This window comes from Oncorhynchus mykiss, chromosome 1 (genome assembly GCF_013265735.2).
Source record: "Oncorhynchus mykiss isolate Arlee chromosome 1, USDA_OmykA_1.1, whole genome shotgun sequence".
NCBI classification, from domain to species: Eukaryota; Metazoa; Chordata; class Actinopteri; order Salmoniformes; family Salmonidae; genus Oncorhynchus; species Oncorhynchus mykiss.
In genome coordinates this window covers 26,439,847-26,465,700 of record NC_048565.1, presented here as the reverse complement: position 1 = coordinate 26,465,700, position 25,854 = coordinate 26,439,847, and the positions used below count along the sequence as shown (strand labels likewise).

Here is a 25,854-nt window from a genome sequence, read left to right as displayed (position 1 = left end):
AAATACTAAAAGGGCAATTTTCACTAAAACCACTAGTTATTGCTAAAAGGTTTAGGTTCCACGGAAGAAATCAGGAAGAGGGAGAATCAGTGACAATGTTTGCCGCTGCGTTAAAGAAACTATCAGAGCACTGAGTTTAATGATGTTCTAAATGACACAATTAGAGACAGATTAGTATGTGGGCTACAAAATGAAGCTACACAAAATAGACTATTTACTGAAAGTTATCTGATGATGGGAAAGGCCATTGAAGTCAGTGTTTCCATGGAACTAGCTGCTAAAAAGAGGCTCAGCAGTTGAGTTTCATCAGGGAAAGTGCACAGAGTTACAACTGAAAATCCGAGACAGGGAAGTCGAGGCACATGCTTCCGCTGTGGCAAGCGAGACATCAGGCTGGTGTAAAGACATGGATTGCCGAGCCTATGGTAAAAACGGCCACATCGAACGAGAGTGCAGAAACAAATAGAGTTCAGAGAAAAGTCAGACTGAAAACAAGAGACATTCCAAAGAAAGAAAAATAGAAATGTTCACGCGGTTGAGCAAGACAACACTGAGATAAGTGACTCATCAGATGAGGAAGTTGCACTGGATATGTTGCTTGGGAACTGCATGGCAACTATGTCTCTCCTTTGCTTGAGGGGAGCCAGTGCATATGGAGATTTCCACAGTGTAGCTGTATCTCTTGTGTCAGACACAGTCTACAAAAATAAACAAACACCTTCCACTTCAGACCGTACACCTCATGTTAAAGACTAACACAGGTGAATCTGTCGCTGTGAGAGGCATCACTGAGGCCATAGTTCAGTTAAACAGATCATAGTTCAGTTAAACAAAAGCTGCCACTCTTTGTCTTGAAAGGAGACTCTCCAGCACCACTCGTACGGTCGTGGTTGGAAAGAAATCACTGCATACAAGTTAAAGTATTGGATTCTTCACACCACACTAATCCCATTCCATTACCGTTTCAAGCTTTTAAAAAAATGAACACTGAGTTTCCCGAACATTAGGAACACCTTCCTAATATTGAGTTGCATCAAGGATCTCTCTGTACTTTGCTCTGTTCATCTTTCCCTCGATACTAACTAGTCTCCCAGACCCTGCCTCTGAAAATCATCCCCACAGCTTGATGCTGCTACCACCATGCTTCCCCGTAGGCATGGTGCCAGGCTTCCTTCTGACGTGACACTTGGCATTCAGGCCAAATAGTTCAATCTTGGTTTCATCCAACTAGAAAGTCTTGTTTCTCAGAGTCCTTTCGGTGCCTTTTGGCAAACTCCAAGCGGGCTGTCATGTGCCTTTTACTGAGGAGTGGCTTGCGTCTGGCCACTCTGCCATAAAGGCCTGATTGGTAGAGTGCTGTAGAGATGGTTGTGGTTGCAGGTTCGCTTGGCGCATCTAAAGCCTTTTCTTTTGGGGTGTTGCTATAGGCCACCAAGTGAGAACAGTCCGTGTCTAAATAATATGTGACATGCTTGATAGTGTATGTGATGTAAACAGAGAGATCTACTTACTTGGGGACCTGATTATTGACTGGTTTACATCAAGCTGTCTGCTCAAGAGGAAGCTTCTTACTGTATACAGTGCTTGTAATCTGGTTCAGGTTATTAATCAACCTACCAGGTTGTTTACAAACACTACAGGAACAAGATCATCCACATGTATCGATCACATTTTTGTAGAACTTTGCTCTAAATCTGTATCCGTACCCATTTAATGCAGTGATCACAATATAGTGGCTATTTCCAGGAAAAACAACATTCCAACAGCTGGCCCTAAAATAATGTATAGAAATATTTTGCTGTGACTCATGTGGATGATGTTAAAAATATTTGTTTGTCTTGTGTGATTAATGATGAGCATCCAGACACTGCACTTGGTTAATTTATGAAATTGCTTCTTCCAATTATTGATAAACATGTCATGAAACTCATGACATGTCATGAAACTGACTCTTAGAACTGTCAAGACTCCATGGATTGATGAGGAATTGAAAAACGGTATGGTTGAAAGAGATGGGGCGAAAAGAGTGGCTAATAAGTCTGGCTGCACATCTGACTGCCTGAAATTATGTGACTAAATTCAACAAAAAGAAGAATAAACTATATTATTAAGCCAAAATCAATGACATAAAGAATGGTACTTTACATTAAATTATGGTCAGAAAGACAAATTCAACTCCCATCTTTTATCGAATCAGCTGGCTTATTCATCACAAAACCATTTAATGTTGCCAATTATTTTTATGATTACTTCATTGGCAAAGTGGGCAAACTTGGGCAGTAAATTCCAACAATGAACAGTGCATAAAAAACAAATAATTAAAGAAAAGCATTGCAAGTTTGAATTCTGTAAAGTTAGTGTGGGAGAAATGGAACATTTTTGTTATCGATCAATAATGACAAACCTTCTGGCATTGACAACTTAGATGGAAAGCTACTGAGGATGGTAGCTGACTCTATATCCACTCCTATCTGTCATATCTTCTGAGCCAAGAGGAAAGACTTTGTCCTCAGGTCTGGAGGGAAGCCAAAGTAATTCCGCTACCCAAGAGTGGTAAAGCGACCTTTACTGGTTTTAACAGCAGACCTATAAGCTTGCTGCCAGCTCTTACCAAACTGTTGGAAAAAACTGTGTTTGACCAAATACAGTGATATTTCTCTGTAAACAAAATGAACAGACTTTCAGCATGCTTATAGAGAAGAGCACTCAATATGTACTGCACTGAAACAAATGACTGATGATTGGTTGAAATAAATTGATAATCGGAAGCTTGTGGGAGCTTTACTGTTAGATTTCAGTGCAGCCTTTGATATTATTGACCATAACCCGTTGTTGAAAAATGCACGTGTAATGGATTTTCAACCTCAGACAGCTCTGAATCCACCTCAAAGGGTTTTCTTTAATGGAAGCTTCTCTAACACATGTAAAGTGTGGTCTACCGCAGGGCAGCTCTCTAGGACCTCTACTCTTTTCAATTGTTACCAATGACCTGCCACTGGCATTAAACAAAGCATCTGTGTACATGTATGCTGATGATTCAACCAAATACACATCAGCAACAACAGCTAATGAAGTCACTGAAACTCTTAACAAAGAGTTGCAGTCTGTTTTGGAATGCGTGGCCAGAAATAAACTGGCCCTGAACATCGCTGACACTAAGAACATTGTGTTTGGTACAAATCATTCCCTAAGTTCTACACCTCAGCTGAATCTGGTAATGAATGGTGTGGCTGTTTAACAAGTTGAGGAGACTAAATTACTTGGTGTAACCTTAGAATGTAAAGATTTAATGGTTGTAAAGATGGGGAGAGGTCTGTCTGTAATAAAGAGATGCTCTGCTTTTTTGACACCACACTCCAAAAAGCAAGTTCTGCAGGTTCTAGTTTTGTCTAATCTTGGTTATTGTCCAGTCGTGTGGTCCAGTGCTGCAAGAAAATACCTAGTTATGCTGCAGCTGGCCCAGAACAGAGTGACACATCTTGCTCTTCATTGCAATCAGAGGGCTGATATAAATACTATGCATGCCAGTCTGTCTTGGCTAAGAGTTGAGCAGAGACTGACTGCATTACTTCTTATTTTCATAAGAAACATTGTGTTGAAAATCCCAAAATGTTTGCATAGTCAACCTATACACAGCTCTGACACACACACACACTTTCCCCACCAGACATGCCACCAGATGTCTTTTCACAGTCCCCAAATCCAGAACAAATTCAAGAAAACGTACAGTATTATATAGAGCCATTCCCTGTCATATTGCTCAAATAAACAGAAAGCCTGGTTTCAAAAAACAGATAAAGCAACAGCTCATGGCACAATGCCTCTCCCCAATTTGACCTAGATAGTTTGTGTATGTGTTGATATGTAGGCTACGTGTGCCTTTAATTTTTTTTATGTAGTTCTGTCCTTGAGCTGTTCTTGTCTATTAATATTCTGTATTATGTCATGTTTCATGTTGTGTGTGAACCCCAGGAAGAGTAGCTGCTTCTTTTGCAACAGCTAATGGGGATCCTAATAAAATACCAAAAGGTTGTCCTTCTGGAAGGTTCTCTCATCCCCACAGAGGAACTCTGGAGATCTGTCAGAGTGACCAGTGACCATTCTTGGTGTCACGCCCTGACCTTAGAGAGCCTGTTTATTTCTCTATTTGGTTAGGTCAGGGTGTGATTTGGGTGGCAATTCTAGTTTTCTATTTCTTTGTGAGGCAGCTGTCTATCGTTGTCTCTGATTGGGAATCATACTTAGGCAGCCTGTTTTCCACCTGAGTTTGTGGGATCTTGTCTTTGTATAGTTGCTGTTTAGCGCCACAGAACTTTACCACGCTGCACCTTGGTCTCCTAACAACGGATGTAACACTTGGTCATCTCCCTAATCAAGACCCTTCTCCCCCAATTGCTCAGTTTGGCCAGCCGGCAGCTCCAGGAAGAGTCTTGGTGATTCCAAACTTTTTCCATTTAAGAATGATGGAGGCCACTGTGTTCTTGGAGACCTTCAATGCTGCAGAAATGTTTTGGTACTCTTCCCCAGATCTATGCCGTGACACAATCCTGTCTCTACGGACAATTCCTTCGACCTCATGTCTTGGTTTTTGCTCTGGCATGCACTGTCAACTGTGGGACATTGTATAGACAGGTGTGTACCTTTCCAAGTCATGTCCAATCAACTGCATTTACCACAAGTGGACTCCAATCAAGTTGTAGAAACATCTCAAGGATGATCAATGGAAACAGGATGCACCTGAGCTCAATTTGAGTCTCATAGCAAAGGTTCTGAATACTTATGTAAATAAGGTATTTCTGTATTTTTAAAACTTTCGCTTGGTTATTGTGTGTAGATTGATGAGGAATTTCATCAATTTTAGAATAAGGCTGTAATGTAACAAAATGTGGAAAAAGGGAAGGGGTCTGAATAATTTCCAAAAACACTGTAAATATTTTGTTTCACATTCACCCTTTGAATGGCACACATACATCATCCATGTCTCAATTGTCTCAAGGCTTAAAAATCATTTAACATGTCACCTCCCCTTCATCTACACGGATTGAAATGGATTCAATAAGGGATCATAGCTTTCACCTGGATTCATCTGGTCAGTCTATGTCATGGAAGAGCAGATGTTCATAATGTTTTGTATACTCAATGTGTAGGCTTATAACCTATACTGTAGGTAGGCCATTTATCTTTTAATTCAGTCATCTCTGTTTTCATTTGAAGTATCTTTGTATCCTTCACTTGTTTGTAACAATTGCAAAGACATTGGCAACTTTATATTTGTGGTCAACTTCGTTGTGAAGTTATCTGCGGTGATGGAGAGACGGATAAACACGGATTTTTATGTTCAGCGGAGATCTTTAACGATGCTCCTACGAAGGTTATAACGATGCTCCTACGAAGGTTATAACGATGAACTTAGCCTTAAGATGCTTTTAGGAATCCGGGCCCAGAACTGTTACTGGGTGACACCCTGACTCAGTAGTCATCACCTAGGGGCTCACAGTCACCTTCTCAGGACAGCTGTTAATGATGGGGACAATTTAAGTAGGTGGGGAGCAGATGAGGTATGTTGGGGTTGTGGCGCAGAGCATCATGCAGATTTTATGTGTTGAGATGAGCACGTTCATATAAATGATTGAACTGATTCCTATCCCTCGTCTCATCATTACTGAATTGTTTTAAAGACGTGGTTATGAAACCTACGAGACATATTTGACAGCATTATAGAGAGACTGATAATAACGGTAGAGGATGATGAAGAGGTTAGAGCACAACACAAAACCAGCTGCTACTCAGATTAAAAGTTAACTTAAAACAAAATGACTACATCACATCAGAGATGGAGACAGATGACAGGGTGATCAAACAAAATGATGGCAAACCACCCAACTCAAGTCCAATTCAGAGAAATATAATACACTCTCAGAAGAGTGAATCCCTCAGGATCCTGTCTGCATCTGGCTCTCCCTCTACCTATCCTCCCTGTCTCCATCTCTCCCTCTACCTATCCTCCCTGTCTCCATCTCTCCCTCTGTTCCTTTACTCTTCTGTATCACCTCTCAATCCATAACCTGCTGCTTCCTTCATTCATTGTTGTATCTTCTAGTGAGGCTGTCCACTGAATTGCAGCAAGTGCAGCTGACCATGGTGCTGGAGATAGCACACCTGTCCACTGTGCCGAGTACTGAGCACTTGTACTCTGTGGTAGGTTGTACCATGGGGCGGCCCTTCAGCCAGACCTATGCCCATGACTCTCAATGTGACACAGTGCCCTAGTGATGGGCTGCAGTCCCAGCCCCACCCTTAGACCCAGTCCCAACCTAAGTCGCAGCCCCAACCTTAGTCACAGCCCCAACTCAGTTCCAAACCTAGCCTTACACCCAGTCCCAGCCCCACCCTTAGACCCAGCCCCAACCCCAGTTCCAGCCCCACCCTTAGACCCAGTCCCAGCCCCACCCTTAGACCCAGTCCCAGCCCTACCCTTAGAGCCAGTCCAAGCTACACCCTTAGACCCAGCCCTAGCCCACTTCACACTGCCCTTTCCTATCTGAACAAAAGGAACACCTATGTGAGAATGCTGTTCATTGACTACAGCTCAGCGTTCAACACTGTAGTGCTCTCCAAGCTCATCAGCAAGATAAGGAGCCTGGAACTGAACACCTCCCTCTGCAACTAGATCCTGGACTTTCTGACTGGCCACACCTAGGTGGTGAGGGTAGGGGTAGCCATCATTGTAAATAAGAATTTGTTCTTAACCTTTCTGATCTCCCCATCCCGGATCCGGGTTCGTGAATACAGACTCAAGCTCATTACCATAACGCAACGTTAACTATTCATGAAAATCGCAAATCAAATGAAATAAATATGCTAGCTCTCAAGCTTAGCCTTTTGTTAACAACACTGTCATCTCAGATTTTCAAAATATGCTTCTCAACCATTGCAAAACAATCATTTGTGTAACAGTATTGATGGCTAACGTAGCATTTAGCATTAGCATTCAGCTGGCAACATTTACACAAAAAAACAGAAAAGCATTCAAAAAAATCATTTACCTTTGAAGAACTTCAGATGTTTTCATTGAGGAGACTCTCAGATAGCAAATGTTCAGTTTTTCCTGAAAGATTATTTGTTTAGGACAAATCGCTCCGTTTTCTGCGTCACGTTTAGCTATGAAAAAACCCCTGTATCCAGGATTGTGTAAATCTATCAGCAAGCTCATTAGCATAACACAACGTTAACTATTTATGAAAATCGCAAATGAAATGAAATAAATATGCCATCTCTCAAGCTTAGCCTTTTGTAAACAACACTGTCATCTCAGATTTTCAAAATATGCTTCTCAACCATAGGAAAACAATCATTTGTGTAAAAGTAGCTAGCTAGAGTTAGCATTTCGCGTTAGCATTTAGCGTTAGCATTAGCGTTAGCATCCAGCACGCAACATTAACAAAAACATAAAAGCCTTCAAATAAAATCATTTACCTTTGAAGAACTTCTGATGTTTTCAATGAGGATACTCTCAGTTAGATAGCAGATGCTCAGTTTTTCCAAAAAGATTCCTTGTGTATTAGAAATAGCTCCGTTTTATACATCACATTTGGCTACCAAAAAAAATCCATAAATTCAGTCCTCAAAACGCAAACTTTTTTCCAAATTAACTCCATAATATCGACTGAAAACATGGCAGACGTTGTTTAGAATCAATCCTCAAGGTGTTTTTCACATATCTCTTCATTGATACATCGTTCTTGGAAACATGGTTTCTCTCCTGAATCCCAGGAGAAAATGCCTGCACCTGAAGATTACGCACAAATTTAGACAAAGGACACCGGGCGGACCTCTGGAAAATGTAGTCTCTTATGGCCAATCTTCCAATGATATGCCTACAAATACGTCACAATGCTGCTAAGACCTTGGGCGAACGACAGAAAGTGTAGGCTCATTCGTTGCGCAATCACAGCCATATAAGGAGAGAATGGAAAACAGAGCTTCAGAAATTCTGCTAATTCCTGGGTGATGCATCATCTTGGTTTCGCCTGTAGAATGAGTTCTGGGGCACTTACAGACAAAATCTTTGCAGATTCTGAAACTTCAGAGTGTTTTCTTTCCAAAACTGTCAAGAATATGCATAGTCGAGCATCTTTTCGTGACAAAATATCGCGCTTAAAACGGGAACGTTTTTTATCCAAAAATGAAATAGCGCCCCTAGAGCTCTAACTGGTTAACTGACTTGAAAGTTAAATAAAGGTTCAATAAAACCATTAAAAATCACATCCACCCTCGACACCGGGGCCCCTCAGGGCTGCGTGCGCAGTCCCCTTCTATACTCCCCATTCAGCTACAACTGTGTGGCCGCGCACTCCAACACCGTCATTCACCGATGACCATGAAACAGTCTATAGGGAGAAGATCAGAGACCTGGCAGTGTGGTGCCAGGACAACAACCTCTCCATCAACATCAGCAAAACAAAGGAGCTGCTCGTGGTCTACAGGAAACGGAGGGCCGAACACTCCGCCATTCACATCATCAGAACTGTAATATAGCAGGTCGAGAGCTTCAAGTTCCTCGGTGTCCACATCACTAAGGACCTATCATGGTCAAAACACACCAACAAATTCATGAAGAGGGCATTGATGTTCTTTATTATTTAAATGTTGTATCTATTATTTTGCACTGACTTGCAATGGCTCTATGAACACTCACTAGACTCTACCCACAAACTCACACATACTACACTGACACTCTAGCACACACACATTCACACGCACAATACATACGCTCACACACACATGCATATTAACGCCACACATAGACACATTTTCACACTCTTCACATACGCTGTTGTACAAATCAAATACATTTTATATTTGAGATTCTTCAAAGTAGCCACCCTTTGCCTTGATGACAGCTTTGCACACTCTTGGCACACTCTCTTTTGCCAGCAGCATACCACTACTGGCTTGCTTCTAGATGGGAGACCAGATGCTGCTGGAAGTGGTGTTGGAGGGCCAGTAGGAGGCACTCTTTCCTCTGGTCTAAAAAATATGCCAATGCCCCAGGGCAATGATAGGGACACTGCAGAGTGCTGGGCTGTTAAATGGGTGTCCTGACTCTCTGAGTTCATTAAAGATCCCATGGTATTTATTGTAAGAGTAGGGGTGCTAACCCCAGTGTCCTGGCTAAATTCCCAATCTGTCCCTCAAACCGTCACCTAATAATCCCCAGTTTATGATTGGCTCATTCACCCCCCCCCCCCCCCCCCTCTCCCCTGTAACTATTCCCCAGGTTGTTGCTGTAAATTAGAATGTTTTCTTACCTAGTAGAAAATTGGCATTCTCTTTGCACACTCTTGGCAATCTCTCAACCAGCCTTACCTGGAATGCTTTTCCAACCGTCTTGAAGGTGTTCCCACATATGCCGAGCACTTGTTGGCTGCTTTTCCTTCCTAGAAAAATAAAGAAAAACCCTTGACTGAGTAGGTGTATCCAAACTTTTAACTGGTACTGTACATGTACATACTGTATTACCTCAATTACCTGAACTACATCATGCACATTGACTCAGTACTGGTACTCCTTGTATATAGTCTTGTTATTGTTATTTTATTGTTACTATTTCCTTTTTTTATTTAGCTATTACTTGGCTTACTTTTTAACTCTGCATTGTTCGGAAAGGGCTTGTAATTAACCATTTCACGGTAAAATACCTGTTGTATTCTGCACATGTGACCAATAAAATTTGATTTGATTTAGCCCCGGCTGCAGACCCATCCCCACCCCCAGTACCAGGCTCAGTACCAGCCACAGCCTAACTATGATATCCAGGGATTGAGTATAATTATCCCCTTTGCTTTGTGGCTCGGATTTATTTATCTTAGTCCTGACAGAGCAGAGCTCTCTGCCTCACAGTCACACCACTGAAGTATAAAGCAGCTGCATGTGGATGTGAGTGGTGGAATGAACCATTGCTGAAGTGGAAGCAAGGAGCACAATAAGTGTGTCAAATGGAATGGGCCATTGTTGGTGCAGGTAAGGGCTATGTGTAGGGCTGTGAGGGGGGTTGTCAAGGGAGTCGGTCGTGTCTCCGAGGGCTGAGAGAGAGATTGGTATGCAGGGCTTTGATTAGCTGAGGGAAGGAAGGCCTGTGCTCTGCTTTGATGGATAACAGCCATGCATGATGCCAGGGCACAGTGAGAGTGGTGATTTAGACTACCTAGAGAGGGTGAATTGAAACTAAGGTGCTGTTCTGGTAAAGACGCAACAACCAGGCTCCCTTAAACAAAGCATTCATTGCAATGCACCAAATCATCTTCTTTTTTAAAATAAAGACAGAGTGCATAATCAGAATTCTTCTCCTTGTTTTGCTGCAGGGCTTACTCAATTGGCTAATATCCTCGTCCTGGGGGATAGAATACGAGCACATGAGCAAGCCCTCAACTTATACACATAGAGTAGATGAGGAGTCAGAAGTCAGGTATGTGTCCTTTCGAGGAAGCCTTGATGGAGACAGCTTAGCTGTCAAAACGTCTGTGAAATAAATTATTGCATCGGAGCCACTAGAGTGCAGCTTTTCCTTTTCTTTTCTAAGTGGCCCACACCACTAACCTTTACCAGCCCCACAGTGACCTACCTGGACACAGAGAGCCATGAGAACCCTGGGAGGAGAGAGAGAGACAGAGGCTGTCTGAGTCTCAGTGTATTTCTCTCTTTTCAACCCTCTCGTGCTGTTGCGCTACTGGCGTCTGCAGTCGGGCGGTGGGGTCAGGTCCATCCATCAGCGGCCAGGGGAAGAAGCTAAATTTGGCTCCTAATTGGCAGCAGGGAGCAGGCTTGAGTCAGGAGATGGCCCCATCCCAGTTAGGCCTTAGTAAGCCAACACTCAGACCCTGGCTGGAAATAAAACCAGGCCTAATGCAGATGACACCTCAACCTGCCTGTGGTCAGTCAGGTCTGTTTTTATCTCTGTGTGTGTTCCCTGGTTAGGAGTCAGGTCTGTTTTATCTGTGTGTGTGTTCCCTGGTTAGGATTCAGGTCTGTTTTATCTCTGTGTGTGTTCCCTGGTTAGGAGTCAGGTCTGTTTTATCTCTGTGGGTGTGGTCCCTGTTCAGGAGTCAGGTCTGTTTTATCTCTGTGGGCGTGGTCCCTGTTCAGGAGTCAGGTCTGTTTTATCTCTGTGGGCGTGGTCCCTGTTCTGGAGTCAGGTCTGTTTTATCTCTGTGGGCGTGGTCCCTGTTCAGGAGTCAGGTCTGTTTTATCTCTGTGTGCGTGGTCCCTGGTCAGGAGTCAGGTCTTCCTTCCCTCTTCTAGTATGTTAGCAGGAAGAACTACTGCAGGATGGGCCAGGATAGAGAAAAGTCTGTGAATGTGTTTGACGGATGAATTCAGCAACTCTGTGTGTGTGTGTGATGAAACATTCAGATCAACAGTGTAATGTTTTCCCATCCTGTAGTCTCTAGTCATGTTTTATCCAGCAGCTGAGCAGCTGTTGTGCTTTGTGCACTGAGAGTTTAAAGCTGGGATAGAGAAAAAATGCATGTTGCACACACATGTGCGCCAAACACACGCACGCACGCACGCACGCACGCACACACACACACACACACACACACACACACACACACACACACACACACACACACACACACACACACACCTACTGAATGCACACATTCACACACATCTCTTCAGCTCCCTCACTGTGTGAATGCCAGATGTCCCTTATCTCCCCCATACTCTCCGTGTTAAGAATGCAGTGCCCAGGCAGACGTACAGAGCTGATCCGACTGTGTTCCTTTCAAGTGTTTAAATCCTGCAGCTCGTATCGCATGCCCAATCTCAGGGTACACTTCTACTCAATTTGTTGGCTGGAAGAATGCCCTAATTCAATTTAGACTGTTTAAGAAAGCAGAGGCAGGGTCTGGGACAACTTTAGAAAGCACAGGAGATGGTGGACCAGTCAGCTTTGGTCAGCTATTAACACTAGCTCTTAGCATACCATATATGAGCCTCTTGGTTATTCCAGAGAATTATTCCACTCTGTTATTAGCATACCATATATGGAGAGAGAGAGACAGAGGCTGTCTCATACCATATATGGTATGCTAATAACAGAGTGGAATAATTCTCTGGAATAACCAAGAGGCTCATTCACCCTAGCCCATTCAGTTCACCCATCAGCTACTACAAAGTCAGAACTTTTGTATCTCAGAAGCTCAACATGCTCTTGTGTGACACTGTTTGTGGATAACAGTTGCTTCAGTAGCATACAGTACGTATTTTTATAAATAAAATGATGGATTTGAAAGCATGCTTTTCTTATGCAAATGCATCAAAACTTGCATTGACAAACTCTCACAAAATAAGTGCAGGTCTTGTATTCCATTGATGCTATTAAAGTGGGTTCTCCTAAAATGCTGTCTTATTAATGGAAGCTAGTCTTTCTGTAGTAGTGACAGGGCTGAATCAATAATCACTACCCCTGGACACATAATGATAGTGCTGTATCACTGTACCTCCTGTACCTTTCCTACTCACAATGAGCCATAACAGGAATGACTGTTTGCTTGGACAGGCCTGATGGATAGAACAATGACTGGTATTGGAGTGTTAGGAAGGAACTGCCTGGCCAATCATCACTCGTCTGCTGGTCACATTGGGGAGTAAGTGACCACTGACCACTCCTTTGTGTTACATACTGTATGTGTACATATCCATCTCCCTGTGGGGTCTGACCCTTTAGCAGGGGTCCAGAAAAGCACCTCCAAGGTCCATTGCCATCCCCAGATGGGCTACAGTACCACAACAGAGAGCATGTACAGGGCCATGGACTCTGCACATGGTGATATTTCTGTGCTTCCCCACCAACCAAGAGGAAACTGGTCCACCTGTCAGTATACACTGACATTTCCTGCCTGCTACATTGCCAGCCTGCTCCTCCTACATTGTACCTGTGTATGTGTATGCAGACAGCAGTTGGCAGACTGATGGCACTGCTATTTGAGACCGTCACAGGGAGAGAGAGAAAGGGGCCTTTCGTCACCCTGACCCCTGGGGAGGCCGTCTGCTGTGGTTTTGTCTGCTGGTCTTTATCAGCCCAGTGCAGTGAGTGAGGAATGTCTTGTCTGCTGGTCTTTATCAGCCCAGTGCAGTGAGTGAGGAATGTCTTGTCTGTTGGAGCCCGTCCAGCTTGCCATGGCGTGTGGACATCAGCAGGAGCTGTCTCTCTGTCTGCTCAGGGCCCACTATGATATACTCCATGCATTCCATTCCTCACATAATCAAACCCCTTAGCATTCCCATGTAGTCAGTCTAGCAACAGTGCCAGACTTAATGCATGCTAAATTATTTAGAAAGTTGTCAGGTGTGACTTTATGATTACAGTGCGATGGTATGCTATTTTTTATTTTTATTTTTTATTTCACCTTTATTTAACCAGGTTGAGAACAAGTTCTCATTTACGACTGCGACCTGGCCAAGATAAAGCATAGCAGTGTGAACAGACAGCAATACAGAGTTACACATGGAGTAAACAATAAACAAGTCAATAACACAGTAGAAAAAAATATATATAAAACACATTTTTAAAAATATATTTAAAAATAATTTAAAAAAAATAATTTAACAAAAAAAAGAGTCTATATGCATTGTGTGCAAAAGGCATGAGGAGGTAGGCAAATAATTACAATTTAGCAGATGAACACTGGAGTGATAAATGATCAGATACAGTGCCTTGCGAAAGTATTCGGCCCCCTTGAACTTTGCGACCTTTTGCCACATTTCAGGATTCAAACATAAAGATATAAAACTGTATTTTTTTGTGAAGAATCAACAACAAGTGGGACACAATCATGAAGTGGAACGACATTTATTGGATATTTCAAACTTTTTTAACAAATCAAAAACTGAAAAATTGGGCGTGCAAAATTATTCAGCCCCTTTACTTTCAGTGCAGCAAACTCTCTCCAGAAGTTCAGTGAGGATCTCTGAATGATCCAATGTTGACCTAAATGACTAATGATGATAAATACAATCCACCTGTGTGTAATCAAGTCTCCGTATAAATGCACCTGCACTGTGATAGTCTCAGAGGTCCGTTAAAAGCGCAGAGAGCATCATGAAGAACAAGGAACACACCAGGCAGGTCCGAGATACTGTTGTGAAGAAGTTTAAAGCCGGATTGGATACAAAAAGATTTCCCAAGCTTTAAACATCCCAAGGAGCACTGTGCAAGCGATAATATTGAAATGGAAGGAGTATCAGACCACTGCAAATCTACCAAGACCTGGCCGTCCCTCTAAACTTTCAGCTCATACAAGGAGAAGACTGATCAGAGATGAGGCCCATGATCACTCTGGATGAACTGCAGAGATCTACAGCTGAGGTGGGGGACTCTGTCCATAGGACAACAATCAGTCGTATATTGCACAAATCTGGCCTTTATGGAAGAGTGGCAAGAAGAAAGCCATTTCTTAAAGATATCCATAAAAAGTGTTGTTTAAAGTTTGCCACAAGCCACCTGGGAGACACACCAAACATGTGGAAGAAGGTGCTCTGGTCAGATGAAACCAAAATTTAACTTTGAAAATTGAAATTGAACACACCATCCCCACTGTCAAACATGGTGGTGGCAGCATCATGGTTTGGGCCTGCTTTTCTTCAGCAGGGACAGGGAAGATGGTTAAAATTGATGGGAAGATGGATGGAGCCAAATACAGGACCATTCTGGAAGAAAACCTGATGGAGTCTGCAAAAGACCTGAGACTGGGATGGAGATTTGTCTTCCAACAAGACAATGATCCAAAACATAAAGCAAAATCTACAATGGAATGGTTCAAAAATAAACATATCCAGGTGTTAGAATGGCCAAGTCAAAGTCCAGACCTGAATCCAATCGAGAATCTGTGGAAAGAACTGAAAACTGCTGTTCACAAATGCTCTCTATCCAACCTCACTGAGCTTGAGCTGTTTTGCCAGGAGGAATGGGAAAAAATGTCAGTCTCTCAATGTGCAAAACTGATAGAGACATACCCCAAGCGACTTACAGCTGTAATCGCAGCAAAAGGTGGCGCTACAAAGTATTAACTTAAGGGGGCTGAATAATTTTGCACGCCCAATTTTTCAGTTTTCTATTTGTTAAAAAAGTTTGAAATATCCAATAAATGTCGTTCCACTTCATGATTGTGTCCCACTTGTTGTTGATTCTTCACAAAAAAATATAGTTTTATATCTTCATGTTTGAAGCCTGAAATGTGGCAAAAGGTCGCAAAGTTCAAGGGGGCCGAATACTTTCGCAAGGCACTGTAGTCATGTGTCATTTACCTGGTGTGCAAAAGAGCAGAAAAGCAAATAAATAAAAACAGTATGGGGATGAGGTAGGTACATTGGGTGGGCTATTTACCGATGGACTATGTACAGCTGCAGCGATCGGTTAGCTGCTTAGATAGCAGATGTTTAAAGTTGGTGAGGGAGATAAAAGTCTCCAATTTCAACGATTTTTGCAATTCGTTCCAGTCACAGGCAGCAGAGAACTGGAAGGAAAGGCGGCCAAATCAGGTGTTGGCTTTAGGGATGATCAGTGAGATACTCCTGCTGGAGGTCGTGCTACGGGTGGGTGTTGCCATCGTGACCAGTGAACTGAGATAAGGCGGAGCTTTACCTAGCATGGACTTGTAGATGACCTGGAGCCAGTGGGTTTGGCGACGAATATGTAGCGAGGGCCAGCCGACTAGAGCATACAGGTCGCAGTGGTGGGTGGTATAAGGTGCTTTAGTAACAAAGCGGATGGCACTGTGATAAACTGCATCCAGTTTGCTGAGTAGAGTATTGAAAGCCATTTTGTAGATGACATTGCCGAAGTCGAGGATCGGTAGGATAGTCAATTTTACTAGGCTAAGTTTGGCGGCATGAGTGAAGGAGGCTTTGTTGCGAAATAGAAAGCCAATTCTAGATTTGATTTTGGATTGGAGATGTTTGATATGAGTCTGGAAGGAGAGTTTACAGTCTAGCCAGACACCTAGGTACTTATAGATGACCACATATTCTAGGTCGGAACCATCCAGGGTGGTGATGCTAGTCGGGCGTGCGGGTGCAGGCAGCAAACGGTTGAAATGCATGCATTTGGTTTTACTAGCGTTTAAGAGCAGTTGGAGGCCACGGAAGGAGTGTTGAATGGCATTGAAGCTCGTTTGGAGGTTAGATAGCACAGTGTTCAAGGAAGGGCCAGAAGTATACAGAAGTTGCAGAGGTTATGCAGAGGTTGAGTGAGAGCAGGATCCAGTAATCAAATTAAATGTAGAATAGTCACACTGAGGGTGCAGCGTTTGGATCCTGCTCTCTGCAATAGTTCAATTACTGCTGTAAATCTGATTTTAGCTTTTGATTAGCTTTCTACATCAGCAGACAGATCATCACACAGTCCTTCTTGTACATCTTTGAAATGTAAAGATTTAGGGCAGTGGGAAGGTGGTGATAGAAAAAATTATAATTTGTGTGTGTGTGTGATGGATTTTTATTTTCCATTCCACATGTACATCAGCAGTCCCACATTGGTAGATGAGGTCGAGTCTTAACCATAGGTTTGAAATTGGGCCTGTTGGTCTCCTGGACTCATATCCCCATTCAAATGCATTAAAGCTGAAAAGTGGGTTGTAGATCACGGCCTGACGTGTGAAGCTGTGACAGCCCTGCGGTTTGGGCAGTCTGGGAGAGGAGAGGAGACAACTGCTAGCTGACATGAGGACCTCAGCCACATTACATAGCCTATATCAGCTAACAGATGTGTAGGTCAACCACACGATTAATATCCAATAATGGTAACTCTTTGCAAATGGTTTGTTTGATCGGAACAAGTGCCTTCATAACCATTCGTAATATTGGAAGCCTTGTATAATGGATGATGCTCAATCATTATAAGCTTAACAAATGGTAATGGTGAGACCTAGATTTAACCGTCACACGTAATTTGCTCCCGTTTGCCTGTGATCTTATACTGTAGTGCATCTCAGATGTGCTGTGCGTACGGTAGCTATTGATCCATCAAACCCTATAGCTCCATATTAGACATTAATATGGAATGTTGCTGCGGTTTGCTTAGCACCAGCTGATAGCGGATCAGTGGGCAGCATCAGCCTGTGAAATTGAGTCAGGAATGGTTCTATAGGGCAGCAGGTTTTGGGGTTGAGGCTTATGTTAGGATGCTTAGAATAGGGGAAACTATGCTTTGGGGAATTTTAATTAAACCATTCCTCTTGGCTATAGTCGCCACTGTATGTCTCCTCTGCTGTGGGCTACACTCATTCCCCCCTCTCTGCTGAGCTACACCTTTATTATTCCTCCTGATAAATCACTGTTTATAAGGGCTGTTAAACTGGGTTATGTGTTTGTGTTTGCCTCTAAGCAAGTACTTGAAAATTTTCGGCAACATGTCTAGTATGGACCACCACAATAGTATAGTGTGTTGTGAGCACTTTAAAAGAAGACGGAAGGAGAATGACATTTGTGTAAAGTGGGCCAGTGGTGCAGACTGGAGGGAAAGCATCAAATGGTAGGGAAATGAAAGAATGTGTGGCATCTCTTTATCAGCCCACTGGACAATACAGCACAGAGAAAGTAGTCTGAGGGTCTCATGTGGGAGACATTCTGAATCTTGCTTTCCTTTTACTAATAAAGAGTGTTACATAATGGTTGCTTTATACACTAGCAAGGGAGGATAATACTAGAAATGACAAGGAGATTACAAGGAGATTTCTGGGAGCTCATTCAATAGACAGACAATAGAGCTCCACTTTTTGCCTGGAATCTACAAACCTTTTCCTGGAATCTACAGACAGTTGCCTGGAATCCGCATACTTTTTGCCTGGAATCCACAAAGTTTTTGTCTGGAATCCACAAACTATTTCCTGGAATCCACAAACTTTTTGTCTGTAATCCACAGACTTTTGCCTGCAATCCAAATACTTTTTCAAGGTATCTTCAGACTTTTGCCTGGAGTCCTTGACATTGAGAAATGTGTAGGACATTAGTCCTGGGCCAAAAGCATCTTAAAGCTAAGTTCATCATTAGAGCCATATGATTCTATAGTTCTAACGATGAATGTAGCCTTAAAATGCCTTTGGGAAATCGGGCCCTGGTTAATTCCACGGCAACAGAATGACGCTTTAAAAGTATTCCAAGCAAAAACCATTGTTTGCAAAGTTACAAATGTCCACAAAATATTTTACTAAAACACATTTATTCAAAGAACAGTGATTATCCACCTACCTTTCTCCCATGTCGAGCATCCATCCAAATTAAGTCATTCCATGTGTCCGCCTTTTGTCTTTATACATTTTTACATAGCCTATTCCATGATATGGGGTAATCCAATGTACAACACTGCAGCTGTTGATTGTAGTTATCATTATTCATCACATATGCTATATATAAACAATACACAACTTTCAAGGATTAGGGTCTTTGATGCAAGGATTTTTGACGCAAACATAGGCTTCATAAATATTCATACCCCTTGACTTTTTCCACATTTTGTTACAGCCTGAATTTGAAATTTAGATTTTATGTCACATACAATACCCCATAATGTCAAATAGGAATTATGTGATTATAAATTCAAGATTAAATGTTTTGAGTCAATAAGTATTCAACCCTGTTATTGTGGCAAGCCTAAATAAGTTCAGGAGAAACAATGTGTTGAGCAGGGAATTTCAAACACAGATTCAACCACAAAGACCAGGGAGGTTTTCTAATGCCTCACAAAGAAGGGCACCTATTGGTAGATGGGTAAAAATAACAAAAGCAGACATTGAATATTCCTTTTGAGCATGGTGAAGTTACTAATTACACTTTTACTAATTACACTGCAAAGATATAGGCGTTATTCCTAACTCATTTGCCGGAGATAATGTAAAACACTCAGGGATTTCACAATGAGGCCAATCGTGACTTTAAAATGGTTACAGAGTTTAATGGCTGTGATAGGAGAGCATTGAGGATGGATCAACAACATTGTAGTTAGTCCACAATACTAGCCTAAATGACAAAGTGAAAAGAAGGAAGCATGTATAGAATAAAAAATATTCCACAACATGTTTGCAATAAGGCACCAAAGTAAAACTGCAAAAAAATGTGTAAAATAAATTAACTTTATGTCCTGAATACAAAGTGTTATGTTTGGGGCAATTCAACACAACACATCACTGAATACCACTCTTCACCACGAGTCTATCAGACAAGCTGAATCACTTCTATGCTCGCTTCGAGGCAAGTAACACTGAAACATGCATGAGAGCATCAACTGTTCCGGATGGCTGTGTGATCCCGGTCTCTGCAGCCGATGTGAGTAAGACCTTTATACAGGTCAACATTCATTAGACGGATTACCAGGACGTATACTCTGAGCATGCGCTGACCAACTGTCAAGTGTCTTCACTGACACTTTCAACCTCTCCCTGTCTGAGTATGTAATGCCAACATGTTTCAAACACACCACCATAGTCCCTGTGCCCAAGAACGCTAAGGTAACCTGCCTAAATGACTACCGACCCGTAGCATTCATGTATGTAGCCATGAAATGCTTTGAAAGGCTGGTCATGGATCACAACACCATTATCCCAGAAAACCTAGACCCACTCCAATTTGCATACCGCACCAACAGATCCACAGATGATGCAATCTCTATTGCACTCCACACTGCCCTTTCCTACCTAGACAAAAGGAACACCTATGTGAGAATGCTATTCATTAAACTACAGCTCAGTGTTCAACACCATAGTGCCCTCAAAACTCATCACTAAGCTAAGGACCCTGGGACTAAACAGGTCCCTCTGCAACTGGATCTTAGACTTCCTGATGGGACGCCCCCAGGTAGTAACAACACATTTGCCATGTTATCCTCAACACGGGGGCCCCTCAGGGGTGCATGCTCAGTCCCCTCCTGTACTACCTGTTAACTCATGACTTCATGGCCAGGCACAACTCCAACACCATCATTAAGTTTGCTGATGACACAACAGTGGATGGCCTGATCACTGACAATGATGAGACAGCCTATAGGGAGGAGGTCAGAGACCTGACCATGTGGTGCAATGACAACAACCTCTCCCTCAACATGATCAAGACAAAGGAGATGATTGTGGACTACAGGAAAAAGAGGACCGAGCACGCCCCCACTCTCATCAACGTGGCTGTAGTGGAGCAGGTTGAGAGCTTCAAGTTCCTTGGCGTCCACATCAACAATAAACTAACATGGTCCAAACACACCAAGACAGTCGTGAAGAGGGCTGAGGAGACTTAAAAGATTTGGCATAGGTCCTCAGATCCTCAAAGGATTTACAGCTGCACCATCGGGAGCATCCTGACGGGTTACATCACTACCTGGTAATGCAACTGCTCGGCCTCCAACCGCAAGGCACTACAGGGGGTAGTGTGTACGGCCCAGCACATCACCGGGGCCAAGCTTCTTGCCATCAGGTGGTGTCAGAGGACGGCCCTAAAAATTGTCAAAGACTCCAACCACCCTAGTCATAGACTGTTCTCTCTGCTACTGCACGGCAAGCGGTACCGGAGCGCCAAGTCTAGGTCGAAGACGCTTCTAAACAGCTTCTACCCCCAAGCCATAAGACTCCTGAACAGCTAATCAAAGGACTACCCAGACTATTTACACCTCCTACGCTGCTACTTCTCTCTGTTATTATCTATGCATAACTACTTTAACAACCCTTCCTGCATGTACATAATTATCCCAATTACCTCGACACCGGTGCCCCCGCACATTGACACATTGACTTTGAACCAGTACCCCTTGTATAGCCCCGCTATTGTTATTCACTGCTGCTCTTTAATTATTTGTTTTTCTTATCTCTTACTTTTTTCTTAATATTATTTTTTAGCTATTTTCTTAAAACTGCATCGTTGGTTAAGGGCTTGTAAGTAAGCATTTCAATATAAGGTTGTATTCGGCGCATGTGACAAATACAGTTAGATTTGATTTCATATTTTCTAGCATGGTTGTGGCTCCTTCAGCGAGGACTAGGGAGTTTTTAAGGATAAAAAGAAATGGAATAGCACCGACAAAATCCTGGAGGAAAACCTGGTTCAGTATGCTTTTGAACAGACAATGGGAGGCATAATCAACTTTCAGCAGGACAATAACCTAAAACAAAAGGCCATGCAATGGAGTTGCTTACTAAGACCACATTTAATGTTCCTGATGGGCCTAGTTACAGTTTTGACTTAAATTGGCTTGAAAATCTATGGCTATACTTGAAAACAGCTGTCTAGCAATGATCAACAAACAACTACAGAGATCTTGAAGAATTATTTAAAGAATAATGTGCAAATATTGTACAATCCAGCTGTGCAAAGCTCTTAGAGACTTACCCAGATGTATTGACTCAGGGGTGTGAATACTTACAGTAACAGTGAAACGTTTATTTTTACTATTTTCTACATTGTAGAATAACATAAGATATCACAAATATGAAATAAAACATATGGAATTATGTAGTAACCAAAAAAGTGTTAAACAAACCAACATATTTTAGATTATTCAAAGAAGCCACCCTTTGCCTTGATTACAGTTTTGCACACTCTTGGCATTCCCTCAACCAGCTTCACGAGGAATGCTTTTCCAACAGTCTTGAATGAGTTCCCACATATGATGAACACTTGTTGGCTGGTTTTCATTCTGCGGTCCAACTCATCCCAAACCATCCCAATTGGGTTGAGGACGGGTGATTGTGGAGGCCAGGTCACTCCATCACTCTCCTTGGTCAAATAGCACTTCCACAGCCTGAAGGTGTGTTGGATCATTGTCCTGTTGAAAAATAAATGATAGCCCCGCTAAGTGCAAAAACAGCTGGGATGGCGTATCACTGCAGAATGCTGTGGTAGCCATTCTGGTTACGTGTGCCTTGAATTCTAAATAAATCACAGACAGTGTCACCAGCAAAGCACCCCCACACCATCACACCTCCTCCTCCATGCTTTAAGGTGGGAACCACACATGCGGAGATCATTAGAAGATTCACACAGTTGATTTTGAACTCTATGAAGCATTTATTTGGGCTGACATTTCTGAGGCTGGTAACGCTAATGAACGTACCATCTGCAGCATTGGTAACTCTGGGTCTTCCTTTCCTCTGGCGGTCCTCTTGAGAGTCAGTTTCATCATATGGTTTTGATGGTTTTTGCGACTGCACTTGAAGAAACTTTAAAAGTTCCTGACATTTTCTGTATTTGACTGACCTTCATGTCTTAAAGTAATGATAGATTGTTGGATCTCTTTGCTTATTTGAGCTGTACTTGGCATAATATGGATTTGGTCTTTTAATAAATTGGGCTTTCTTCAGTAATACCACGCCTACATTTTCACAACTGAATGTCTCGAATGCAGTAAGAAGGAAAGAAATTCCACAAATTAATTTTTAGTAAGGCACGCCTGTTAATTGAAATGCATTCCAGGTGACTATCATGAAGCTGGTTGAGAGAATGCCAAGAGTGTGCAAAGCTGTCATCAAGGCAAAGGGTGGCTACTTTGAAGAACCTCAAACAAATAAAAATATATTTTGAATTTAACACTTTTTTGGTTACTACATGATTCCATATTTTTAACGTCTTCACTATTATTCTACAATGTAGAAACTAGTAAAAATAAAGAAAAACCCTGGAATGTGTCCAAACCTTTGACTGGTACTGTATGTAAATGAGATGCTTCTGTATTTCATATCTAACAAATTCAAAAACATTTCTAAAAACATGTTTTCACTTGTTATTATGGGGTATTGTGTGTAGATGGGTGAGAAGAAAAAAAAATATTTAATTGATTTTGAATTCAGCTGTTACAGAACAAAATGTGGAATTTTTGTTATTATTTTTTTAACCTTTATTTAACTAGGCAAGTCAGTTAAGAAAAAATTCTTATTTTCAATGACAGCTTAGGAACAGTGGGTGTTTGAACTTGCAACCTTCCGGTTACTAGTCCAACGCTCTAACCACTAGGCTACCCTGCCGGAATAAGTCAAGTGGTATGAATACTTTCTGAAGATACTGTAAGTGCTCTATATTATGTCAAATAAAATGTAAAAGATTATGGTATCTGCAAGAAATGTAGTGTATAATCTAGATCTTCACAATAATGACTTGTGGCCTGTAGGCCAAGTCCTTCACTCTGAGATATATTCAATAATGTAACCGGAGGGGGACAGCCATCAACAAGAAGAAAAAAACAAACAAAAGGGAATTGTGTGGTAGCCAATATTGGACTGGCCCTCCATCCTAAACAGTAATACAATAAAAATATTGTGGGAATATCTTTCAATTTATATTGCCATATTTAGCCCATAGTGATGCAATGCGCTGTAGACCACAAAGAAGCAGCCCCAGTCTGTATGACACTTCAATAGTTTGTCAATTTTTTATTAATTGGTGTCATCATTGTCTAAGTCTTCTGGTCAATAGGCTAATAACAACAAAGTTCAATGTTCAGCAATAATAATAATAATAATAAAGGTTTTCCTTTTACCCAATTGAGGGGATGTCGTCATGTTCTTATGCTGAGGGCAGCATCATAGCAATAGGCAAGGCTGCATGATTATGCATGGATAGCATACCTAAGTATTGAGCCAATCTTAGATCTGTCGGCTAGTCCCCTTGTGTGTTGGGCTTGATGTGCTTCTAGAAGAAGTCCTGAGCTTCCTTGGCAGTGTAAAACATGTGTGCTGTATATTTGAAGTTCAAGATGAGTTGTGCTGGGTGGATGAAGTTACATCTCAGATTTAGTTTGTGTAGCTGGGATCTCGCCCTCTGTTTCAGTTCGGCACTCAGATCTGGGTAGAAGCTGATCCTCTTTTTTGTATAAGTCAGAGCCCCCGAATCCGCTGCAAAGCGAACACTTCGCTGTTTTACTTCAAATCTGTGGATTTGTACAATTATACATCAAGATCCATTGTGGCGAGGACGTGTGTGGTGCGCAATGTTAATCATCGGCATGGGACCCAGTTTCTCCTGCCCAAACAGTTCATAGAAAATGTTTCTCATTAAGGAAGTTGGGTTGTCCGCTTCGACAACAGTTTCAAATCCTGTGACCCGCACATTGAATTTCTGGGAATCATTTTCAAGTGATTTTGTCAAAAAAATAGGAGTTTGATTTCCCCTTCTCGCTTAGTTTGGGCTGTTTCTAGGTCAGGGAGTCGCGCTTATGTCACATTGGCCGCTGTTTCCAAACTTTCAACTTGAGGTGGTATCCACTTTGGAAGTGAGTAGTGCAAGAGACTAATTTTTCCGGTTTTAGTTGCAAGATGAGGGCAGAGGTAATTTCCTCACAAACAATCTCTCAGATAGTAGCGGCCAACTTTTTCTGTTGTCAGGTGTTGAGAGCCTCCATGTTCCCACTGGTGTATTGTGAACGGACAGATTATGCTAGCTGCTGGAGCAAAATAGACCTGCTTGTTTTTCGTTGTAATACAGTGAATATCCCATGCCTTAATATGGTGTTTTATGTTGACAATTATTTGAAAATAAATATGTTCATTTATAGTTATTTTGCAAAATAAATCCAAGAGATAGCCATATGTTTCAATGCATGCCTACCAGAAGTGTTGCACATTTGGCCAACTTTTACACATTTTTTTGTCTGAGTGAGGGAAATGCTGTAAATTAGAGGGCTCTACGTATTTTGAAAGATGTAATGTTGAGAATTATAATAAATGCCGCTTTTATATCATACAAGCAAGCCAAACACCCGTGGGTCCAAATGTGCACTTCACATTTCCATATAATGAAACTCATGTCATATACAGTGTCAACGTTTATAATCACTATGTTTGGTGACATCATAATCTGGTATGTTCTAACAGAATGAGACGATGTTTGTCTATTGTGAAGAAAATTCACTGCAGAACATGCACCTGAATGCACTCATAACTCCTTTCTTTGCACACCAAAAATATGATCTGTTTCTCTGAATTCCCTTGTGAAAGCCTAACACTGCAAGATTATATTTTATAACTTGGCTAGTCATGTTGGCAGTAGAACAAGCTTTCAAATGATGCCCACCTGGCCCAGATTTCGATTTATAATGGGCTGTTTTTGGAATGCGGGAACAACAACAGTATTTGTGTGATGGCAGGGATGCAATGTTGTGTTCCAAACAAAACAACTACAAGTGTGTTTGCTCTAGTTCCTCAACGGCACAGCTAGGAGAGCTCAAAAAGCACCTCATGCAGTAGTTGAAGACTTTTATTTGTCATAAAAATTCATTGAAATCACTAAAGAACTATGTACAGTCAAACCCTTGACATTTTTTTTGTCTTATGTTGCACCTACTCCATATTTTCCAGGAATATCCATATCATGTTACTGAGTGTATCCAGAATATTTTCAAATTTCGTTATCAACAAATTAGGTGAAAAATTATAGTAAATGTAAAATGCACATAAAACCCACAGTATATTTGGATTCAGTCTTGTGTCAGGTGAACTGTTGTGTCCTCAACTTTGTTTGATAATTTTCTTCAAACTGTTCCCTTTCCATTGCTACCTTGCTCATGCATACGGTATGCATTTCATATTTCTTCTGTAAGAAACATTTCAATTTTGCCCTATCTATAAGCTAATTCCCACAAGTGTAAAGTGTTAATTTCTCAAAAATATAGACGCTTGGCCTACATTTTCTTAACCCTTTTTCGTGATATCAAATTGGTAGTTACTGTCTTGTCCCATCGCTGCAACTCCCGTAGGAACACGGTAGAGGTGAATGTCGAGAGCCATGCATCCTCCGAAACACGACACTGCCAAGCCGCACTGCTTCTTGACACACTGCCCACTCAGCCCGGAAGCCAGCCGCACCAATGTGTAGGAGGAAACA

The 25,854-nt window shown here is 41.9% G+C and overlaps 1 protein-coding gene across 3 annotated transcripts in view; it reads left to right on the top strand.

Annotated features, from left to right (window-relative positions):
- LOC110520038 (cadherin-13) overlaps positions 1-25,854 on the top strand; it is a 606,276-nt gene that overhangs the window by 35,791 nt on the left and 544,631 nt on the right. The gene's annotated exons all lie outside the window — the stretch shown is intronic.